Raw genomic sequence first — 10,828 nt, 5'->3', positions numbered from 1 at the left:
TTTTTCAGATAAAATCTCTTTTTGGTTATTTTATTTTATTTTTTCTCTGTTGAGATTTCTGATCTTTTCATTTATTTTGAGAAGGTTCCATTTACCCCATTGGGCATAGGTATAATGGCTACTTTAAAGTCTTTATCTAATCATTCCAACACCTGGTTCTTCTCAGGACTGAACCCCAGTTGCTTTTTTCCTTGAGAATGGGCCACACTTTTCTGGTTCTTTGTATGTTAATTATTTTAAATTGTATTCTAGATCTTTTGAATGTTATGTTGTGGAGGCTCTGGAGTTTGTTATATTGTTCCAAATAGTATTGATGTGTTGTTTTATGAAGCAATTAACTTGGGAGAGTCATACTTCAAAGTCTCTCTTGCCTGTAGTGTGTGGAAATTCAGATCTCAGTTCAGACCGCCTCCAGTCTGCCCTGTACATACGTGTTTCAGGGGAATCAGACTGGGCAGAGTTTATACACAGATTTTGGGATTCTTCCTCTTTGGTTTTCTGTTTTCTAGGGTATCCTCTCTCTTTGGCAGCTCTGGTTTCGCCAGTATCCTTTCTTTAGTTCGTTCAGCAAGAATGATGATATGCTTTCCTATTGGAGTTTCTGTTGCTGAGTACCGCCAGAACAGCTGCTGCTACTCCCAGAGTCAAGCCACAAAACATGAATTTCATCCCACATCTGCTACTGCCTCCTCTCATTGATCGCTTTTCAATGACAGGGTAGTTGGCTTATTTTTTACTTTTAACTTTTTTCCCCAGAGATTGTAGTTGTCATTTATGGAAAGGTTGATTTGTTAGGTGTTTTACTCCTTCATATCAGTGGTAGAAATAGTGATGTTTTATTCTTAATGTGCTTATGATTTCTGCTAATTTTTCATTTCATATTTTGACGTGTATCTCCCTAAATGAAATTGATACAGAATTTCCTTTTGTATGTGTTTGTGTGTGTGTTCATGTGCAGTCCTTCTCAAGTTATTTTTTTCTTTCATTTTTTTTTCTTTTGAGACAGTCTTACTCTGTTGCCCAGGCTGGAGTGCAGTGGTATGATCACAGCTCACTGCAGCCTCAATCTCCCTGGGCTCAGTTAATCCTCCCATCTCAACCCCCTGAGTAGCTGGGACTACAGGCGTGCACCACCATATGTGGCTAAGTTTTCTATTTTTTGTAGAGATGGGGTTTTGCCATGTTTCCCAGGCTCGTCTAGAACTCCTAGGTTCAGGCGATCTGTCTGCCGTGGCCTCCCAAAGTGCTGGGATTACAGGCATGAGCCACCACGCCTGGCCTCTTTCTCAAGTTTTGATATTAATATTATACATACATCATAAAAAGAATTTGAAGATTTTCTTTCTTTTCCAATGCTCTGGAATAGTTTAAACAGTATTGTAATCATCTGCTCTTTAAAACTTGGATATAATGTCTCTGTAACACTATGTAGGCTGTGAAATTTTAGGGGGAAACTATTTTATTACTTCATTTAAGGTTTTCCTTCTTTTTCCAATGCTCTGGAATAAACAGTATTGTAATCATCTCCTCTTTAAAACTTGGATATAGGCTGGGCACGGTGGCTCATGCCTGTAATCCCAGCACTTTGGGAGGCCGAAGTGAGAGGATCATGAGGTCAGGAGATCGAGACCATCCTGGCTAACACAATGAAACCCTGTCTCTACTAAAAATACAAAAAATTAGCCAGGCGTGGTGGCAGGCGCCTGTAGTCCCAGCTACTTGGGAGACTAAGGCAGGAGAATGGCGTGAACGCGGGAGGCGGCCCTTGCAGTGAGCAGAGATTGTACCACTGCACTCCAGCCTGTGGGACAGAGTGAGACTCCATCTCAAAAAACAACAACAACAACAACAACAACAACAACAACAACAAACTTGGATATAATGTCTCTGTAACACTATGTAGGTTGTGAATTTTTAGTGGGGAGCTATTTTACTACTTCATTTCCTTTCTGGAAATTTGCTTATTTTGACTTTCTATCACTTCTGAGGTTAATTGTAGCAAGTTATGAATTTTTTAAAAAATATTCATTTCTTCTAGGTTTGAAATCTGCTTGAGTTTTACAAATAACTCCTTATATTAATAGTTGTTTATGAATGTTTTTCTTGCTGATGTGTTTGAGTTCTCTGTAGAATCTGGACATTAATCCTTTATCAGAGGTATAGTTTGCAAATATTTTCTCCCATTCTTTAGTTTGTCTGTTTATTCTGTTGATTATTTCTTTTGCTGTGCAAAAGCTTTTTAGTTTAATTAGGTTCATTTATTTATTTTTGTTTTTTGTTGCATTTGCTGTTGGGATCTTTGTCATAAATTCTGTAGGCCAGTGTCCAGAAGAATTTTTCCTAGGGTTTCTCCTATAATTTTTATGTTTTTAGGTCTTAGATTTAAGTCTTTAATCCATCTTGAGATAATTTTTGTATATGATGAGAGATGGTGATCCAGTTTCACGCTTCTATATGTGGCTAAACAATTTTCCCAGCACTATTTATTGAATAGGGTGTCCTTAGTGTACGTTTTTATCTTTGTTGAAGATTGAAGATCAAATAATTCCATTCAAAATGGGCAAATGACATGAACATACATTTCTCAAAAGAAGATATACAAATGGCCAAGAGACATATGAAAAAATGCTCAACATCACTAATCATTGGGGAAATGCAAATTAAAACCACAATGAGATACCATCTTACCCCAGCATAATGGTCATTTTTAAAAAGTTAAAACTCGAGAGATGTTGGTGTGGATGTGGTGAAAAGGGAACACTTATACACTGCTGGTGGGAATGTAAATTACTACAACCATTATGGAAAACAGTATGGAGATTTCTCAAAGAACTAAAACTAGATCTATCATTCGATCTAGTCCCACTGGTGTAATGCCTACATAACACAGCTGAATTTCTATCTGTCCTAACTCTGCTTATCTTTAAGAAACAGGACACCTGTGATAAAAATGTTCCCTTTGTAACCACACCAGCTGAGATGGTTAGAACCAAGATAGACGAGGAGTGACTTCAAAAGTACCTCAGGCTTTATTATAATCACATTTCCATGCTAAACAATACTCCTACCAGGGCCATGACGGTTGACAGTCACTATGACAATGACCAGAAGAAGCTATAAAGGGACAAAAACAAAGGCAGCATTCCACCTTTTTTTTTTTTTTTGACATGGAGTCTCCCTCTGTCGCCCAGGCTGGACTGCAGTGGCACCATCTGTATATATATCTGAAGTGTATATATATACACACACACACATACACCTCCATCCCCCCCACCCCCACACACACACCATGGAATGCTATTCAGCCATAAAGAATGAAATAATGTCTTTTGCAGCAACTTGGATGGAATTGAAGGCTGTCATCCTAAGTGAAATAACTCAGGAACTGAAAACCAAATACTGCATGTTCTAAGTGGGAGTTAAGCTATGGGTACCCAGTGGCATACAGAGTGGTATAATGGACATTGGAGACTCAGAAGTGGGAAGGTTGGGAGGGGGTAAGGGATGAAAAATTACCTATTGACTACAATGTACACTATTTGAGTGATGAGTACACTAAAAGCTCAGACTTTACCGCTATATGATTCATCCACGTGACCAAAACCCACTTGTACCCCTACAGCTATTGAAATTTTAAAAAAATTACTTATGAAGTTCTTTCACGTTTGTCATTTTCTGGACCTGCACATTGTTTGTGTGAGTGTGTGTGTGTGTGTGTGTGTGTGTGTTTGAGAAGAATTTTAACTCAAATTCAATTAGCTTAATAAGTATAGGGTTATCAGTATAAATATTATTTATTTCTCATGAGTGAGACTTGGTAGTTCATATCTTTCAAATAATTTGTACATTATATCTATGTTGTTCAATTTATTGGCCTAAAATTGTCCACAGTATCCTCTTTTTCCTCTTAATATCTTTAGAAGCCATGGTTATGCCACTTTTATCATTCCTAATATTGGTAATTTGTGTCATCTCTGTTTCTTTTTTCTGTATTAGTCTAGCTAGAAATTTGTCAATTTTACTGATATTATCAAAGAGCCAATTTTTGGTTTCATAATTTTCTGTATTATTTTTCTGATTTCTATTTCATTGAATTCCACTTGATTCTTTGTTATTTTCTTTATTCCTGTTACATTGGGTTGGATTTAATCTTCTTTTCTAGTTTCTTAAGGTGGAAGATGAGGCCATTGACTTGAGACTTGTCCTCTTTACTAATATAGGCATTTAGTGCCATATATTTCCCCTTAATTTATGCTTCAGTGACATTCTATAGATTTTGCTCTGTTGTGTTTTCATTTTCATTCAGTGAAAAATGCTTTACAATTTCTTTTGATTTATTCTTTGACCTATGGATTATTTAGACTTACAGTATTCTGTTTCTAAATAGAGATTTTCTAGTTATTTTTCTATTTTTGATTTCCAATCTGATTCTATTGTGGTCAGATAAAAAACTTGGTATTTCTCTAATACTATTAAATTTATTGAGACTTTATAGGGTCTCACAAAAGTAAAGCCTCATAAAAAATATGGTCTCTCTTGGTAAATTTTCTGTGCATAACTTGTTCCATTAGTGAGATAAATAACAATGATGTCCCACCTCAAGTTGTACAGCTCACTTTGGTGATATTTCTGCCAATGATGCAAAAGCTAAAATACACCATGGAGAAACTTAAGACAAATCTATGTTAAGGGACATATTATGAAATAACTGTCCTATAATCTTCAAAAAAGTCATGATCGTGAAATGCAAGGAAAGAAAGAAATTGTTATGGACTAAAGGAGACTAAAGAGACATGACATCTAAATCCATTGTGAGTTTCTGGACTATAATATTTTACAGTAAAGAACATTATTAAGACAACTAATCATGGATGAGATCTGAAGATGAGATAATAGTAATAATGGTAGCATTAATTTCCTGACCTTGATGATCTCATTAGGTTATATTGCAGAATATCCTTGTTATAGGCAATACGTACATACAAAAGTGTTTAGTGAGCAAGGGCATCTTGTTGGAAATTGCCTCTCAAATAATTTAGAGAAAAACAGATTTGCTTCATTTGGGCAACTTTCTTGAAAATTTGAGATTTTTTCCAAACTAAAAAAAATGCAGATGAAGAAACAGGAAAGACCTCAATTAGAAACAAGTCCATGGACAACCTAGGGCAGGGGTCCTCAACCCCAGGACTGAAGACCAGTACCAGCCCATCACCTGTTAGGAACTGAGCTGCACAGCAGCAGGTGAGCAACAGGTGAGTGAGCATTACTGCCTGAGCGCTGCCTCCTGTCAGATCAGTGGCAGCATTAGATTCTCACAGGAGTGTAAACCCTATTGTGAACTGCACATGCGAGAGGTGTAGGCTGCGTGCCCCTTATGAGAATCTAATACCTGATGATCTGAAGTGAAACAGTTTCATCCTGAAACCGTTCCCCACCCCCACCCTCATCTGGGGAAAACTCGTCTTCCACGAAACCAGTCCCTGCTGCCAAAAAGGTTGAGGACTGCTGACCTAGGGATTAAGATTTTCAAATTAGGATTTAAACAATTTTAATAATGGCTCTTCCTACCAATTTTCCAAAATTGGTCAAAATCAGTAAGTCACACATATAGAAAGCTCAGTGAATCTCAATCAAGATAAATATAGGGAACATCACACCCAGGCATTTTGATAGTCCAACTTCTGAAAGTTAAAACTGGATAGGTTCAACATACGCAAATCAATAAACGTTATCCAGCATATAAACAGAAACAAAGATAAAAACCACATGATTATCTCAATAGATGCAGAAAAGGCCTTGACAAAATTCAACAGCCCTTCACGCTAAAAACTCTCAATAAACTAGATATTGATGGAACGTATCTCAAAATAATTAGAGCTATTTATGACAAACCCACAGCCAATATCATACTGAATGGGCAAAAAATGGAAGCATTCCCTTTGAAAACTGGCACAAGACAGGGATGCCCTCTCTCACCACTCCTATTCAACATAGTGTTGGAAGTTCTGGCTAGGGCAATCAGGCAAGAGAAAGAAATCAAGGGTATTCAGTTAGGAAAAGAAGAAGTCAAATTGTCCCTGTTTGCAGATGACATGATTGTATATTTAGAAAACCCCATCATCTCAGCTCAAAATCTCCTTAAGCTGACAAGTAACTTCAGCAAAGTCTCAGGATACAAAATTAATGTGCAAAAATTACAAGCATTCTTATACACCAGTAACAGACAAACAGAGAGCCAAATCATGAATGAACTTCCATTCACAATAGCTTCAAAGAGAATAAAATATCTAGGAATCCAACTTACAAGGGATGTAAAGGACCTCTTCAAGGAGAACTACAAACCACTGCTCAGTGAAATAAAAGAGGACACAAACAAATGGAAGAAGATACCATGCTCATGGATAGGAAGAATCAATATTGTGAAAATGCCCATACTGCCCAAGGTAATTTATAGATTCAATGCCATGCCCATCAAGCTACCAATGAGTTTCTACACAGAATTGGAAAAAACTGCTTTAAAGTTCATATGGAACCAAAAAAGAGCCTGCATTGCCAAGATAATCCTAAGTCAAAAGAACAAAGGTGGAGGCATCAGGCTACCTGACTTCAAACTATGCTACAAGGCTACAGTAACCAAAACAGCATGGTACTGGTACCAAAACAAAGATATAGACCAATGGAACAGAACAGAGTCCTTAGAAATAATACCACACATCTACAGCCATCTGATCTTTGACAAACCTGAGAAAAACAAGAAATGGGGAAAGGATTCCCTATTTAATAAATGGTGCTGGGAAAATTGGCTAGCCATAAGTAGAAAGCTGAAACTGGATCCTTTTCTTACTCCATATATGAAAATTAATTCAAGATGGATTAGAGACTTAAATGTTAGACCTAAAACCATAAAAACCCTAGAAGAAAACCTAGGTAATACCATTCAGGACGTAGGCATGGGCAAGGACTTCATGTCTAAAACACCAAAAGCAATGACAACAAAAGCCAAAATAGACAAATGGGATCTAATTAAACTAAAGAGCTTCTGCACAGCAAAAGAAACTACCATCAGAGTGAACAGACAACCTACAGAATGGGAGAAAATCTTTGCAATCTACTCATCTGACAAAGGGCTAATATCCAGAATCTACAAAGAACTCAAACAAATTTTCAAGAAAAAAACAAACAACCCCATCAAAAAGTGGGCAAAGGATATGAACAGACATTTCTCAAAAGAAGACATGCATACAGCCAACAGACACATGAAAAAATGCTAGTCATCACTGGCCATCAGAGAAATGCAAATCAAAACCACAATGAGATACCATCTCACACCAGTTAGAATGGCGATCATTAAAAAGTCAGGAAACAACAGGTGCTGGAGAGGATGTGGAGAAATAGGAACACTTTTACACCGTTGGTGGGATTGTAAACTAGTTCAACCATTACGGAAAACAGTATGGCGATTCCTCAAGGATCTAGAACTAGAAGTACCATATGACCCAGCCATCCTATTACTGGGTATATAAAGGATTATAAATCATGCTGCTATAAAGACACATGCACACGTATGTTCATTGTGGCACTATTCATAATAGCAAAGACTTGGAATCAACCCAGATGTCCATCAGTGACAGACTGGATTAAGAAAATGTGGCACGTATACACCATGGAACACTATGCAGCCATAAAAAAGGATGAGTTTGTGTCCTTTGTAGGGACATGGATGCAGCTGGAAACCATCATTCTCAGCAAATTATCACAAGAACAGAAAACCAAACACCGCATGTTCTCACTCATAGGTGGGAACTGAACAATGAGATCACTTGGACTCGGGAAGGGGAACATCACACACCGGGGCCTATTATGGGGAGTGGGGAGTGGGGAGGGATTGCACTGGGAGTTATACCTCATGTAAATGACGAGTTGATGGGTGCTGACGAGTTGATGGGTGCAGCACACCAACATGGCACAAGTATACATATGTTACAAATGTGCATGTTGTGCACATGTACCCTAGAACTGAAAGTATATATAAAAAAAAAAACTGGAAAACAAAGTTCTTAAAAGTAACCAAATAAAAATGCACATTATATACGGGAGAACAATGATAAGAATTATATCTGGCTTCTCATCATAAAAATTGAAAGCCAGAAGACAATGGAATAACATCTTTAAATTGCAGAAAGAAATATAGTATCAATGTTGGATTAAATATTCAGTGAAGATAGCTTTCAGAAATGAAGACAAATAAAGGTATATTAAGTTAAACATAAAAGCAGAGAGAATTTTCCAACAGCATACTTGTACTACACGAAATGCTAAAGGAAGTTCTTTAAGCTGAAGAGAGATGCTACTAGAGAGAATCTGGATCTACAGGAAGGATTGAAGAATATGGCATATGGGAAACATGAATAAATATAACCGTATATTTTTATTTTCTTGAATTATTCAAAAGTTAACATTTTCATTTAAAAATAATAACATTGTATTGGGGAGTTTATAATTCATGCAGAAATATGTATATGGTAATAATAACACAAAAGATGGATTGCAGGTAAATGAGGTTATACTATGTTAAGTATCTCAGATTATGTGTATGGTATATTATTTCAAGATAAAGTCTGATAAGAATGCCTATTGTAACCTCTAAAGCAATTACTAAAATAAAAAGTACAGGTAGTTGTAACACTAGAAAGATGGTGGAGCAAGAGCAAAGAAAAATCCCTTTGGTCCCAGAAAATCTCCTGGAAAACAGGAAGGCTTATCAAGCCCTCGAAGCCACCCAGGCAAAGCAGGCACTTTTGGCAAAGAAGGGGCAGAGGAAAGGAAAAGGGCTCAGGTTTAAGTGACTGGAATCATTTCTACATGATTCCTGGAGGCAGAAACGTGACAAGGTGTGTCTCAGACGACTAGAAGTGAAACTTCATGCCTTGGAATCACCAGATAAACATTCCTTGGCCCTTGTTGTACACATCGAAAGGATTGATGGCATGTTTACTGGTGCAGAGAACCATTGCAAGACTTTGCCTAAAGAAAATTTTTAGTGGTGTCTTGTAAAAGTCACCCCCCAGAACCTAAAAATGCTGCATATAGTGGAACCTTATGTGACCTAGGGATTTCCAAATCTGAAGTCTGTCTGGGAACTCATTTTCAAATGTGGACAAGCCAAGGTCAAGAATAAGACCATCCCTCTGACAGACAACACTGATTGAGGAGCACCTAGGGAAGTTTGAAGTTTGGTGTCATTTGCTTGGAAGACCTCATTCATGAAATTGCCTTCCCAGGGAAGCACTTCCAGGAGATCTCATGGTTCTTGTGCCCTTTCCACCTCTCAGTGGCCTGTCATGTTACCAAAAATAGAGTGGGCTTCCTCAAGGAGATGGGCACACCTGGCTATGGGGTGAACACATCAATCAGCTCATCCGCCAGCTGAACTAGACCCAGGTGTCAAACTGCAGTAAATTTTTATCAGTGAAGTGGAAGCTTGTGTTTTTGTTTTTTTTGGGGGAATTTTTATCAAGTATCTTCAGAGAAGATTATTTCCTGCTTTATCTTCAAAAACTGGAAAGGAAGGGTCAAAGAAAAGACTAGCTATGTTCATGGCAAGCACCTCTCATCACAGTCCAGTTCCAAGGAAAAATTACAGCATTTTCTACATTGGCTGTTGCCTCATCTGAAATCAGCATATTCCATGGACGAAGGAAACCTGCTTTTGTTGCATCTTCTATCCTAGGGTTTAATGTTCGTAAATGAATAACTCTAGCATTTGTACAAGGCTCACTAAGACTCCTGCAGCAGTCAATCAAGCCCAGGGACGTAACTGAATCTGGAGATTCCCGGGACCTTGTTTTGAAAAAGTCTTGAAATACACATAGGAAGAAAGGTACAAAAATAAATGTTCACTCGTCTCTGCAAAAAACAAACAAACAAACAAAAAACAAAAAAAACACAAAGAGGTATGATTAAAAAGCCAACAGAGAAAACATAATACTAAAAAGTACTCAATTAAGACAGGAAAGGAGAAACAAAAGAATGAAGAATAGCGGGAACAGATAAAACAAGTAGCAAGATGGTAGAATTAAAGCAAACCACATCAATAATTTAATTAATAAAAGACTAAGCACTGAAATTGAAATGCAGAGTTTGTCAGACAATTAAAAAGCAAGACACAGAAAAACACTGTTTAGAAGAGATGCGTGTTAAGTATTAACACACTGACAAAGGTAAGAGAATGGAAAAAGCTATTTATGCAAGCATCAAACATGAAAAAGCTGGTATAGCTATATTAATATCTGACAAAATAGAGGAGAAGATAAAGATGATCATGGGTCATAATGGTACAGATTATTTTTTGAACTGAATTGTGTTTTCTCAAAATTAATATGTTGAAGTCCTAACCATCAAAGTGTCTGTATTCGGAGATAGAGCCTTTACAAAATTAAAGTTAAAGGAGGCCATAAGGATGGGGCCAATAGGACTGGTATCCATATAAGAAGAGGAAGAGACACGAGAGATCTTTCTCTGCATACATGGAAGAAATACCATGTGAAGTGATATGGTCTGGCTGTGTTCCCACCCAAATCTCACGTTGAATTGTAACATGTCAAAGGTGGAGCCAGGTGGAGATAATTGAATCATGGGGGTGGTTTCCACCATATTGTTCTCATGGTAGTGAATAAGTCTTATGAGATCTGATGGTTTTATAAATTGGAGATCCCCTGCACAAGCTCTCTCGTCTGCCACCATGTAAGATGTGACTCTGCTCCTCATTCATCTTCCACCATGATTGTGTGATTGTGAGGCCTTCCAAGCCATGTGAAACTGTGAGTCC

The 10,828-nt window shown here is 37.5% G+C and overlaps 1 pseudogene; it reads left to right on the top strand.

Annotated features, from left to right (window-relative positions):
- Positions 1-8,693: 8,693 nt before the first annotated feature.
- On the top strand, positions 8,694-9,435 carry LOC112636714 (annotated as a pseudogene).
- The last annotated feature ends 1,393 nt before the right edge of the window (positions 9,436-10,828 follow it).

This window comes from Theropithecus gelada, chromosome 12, assembly GCF_003255815.1.
Source record: "Theropithecus gelada isolate Dixy chromosome 12, Tgel_1.0, whole genome shotgun sequence".
Taxonomy (NCBI): Eukaryota; Metazoa; Chordata; class Mammalia; order Primates; family Cercopithecidae; genus Theropithecus; species Theropithecus gelada.
This window is presented reverse-complemented; position numbering and strand designations above follow the sequence as displayed.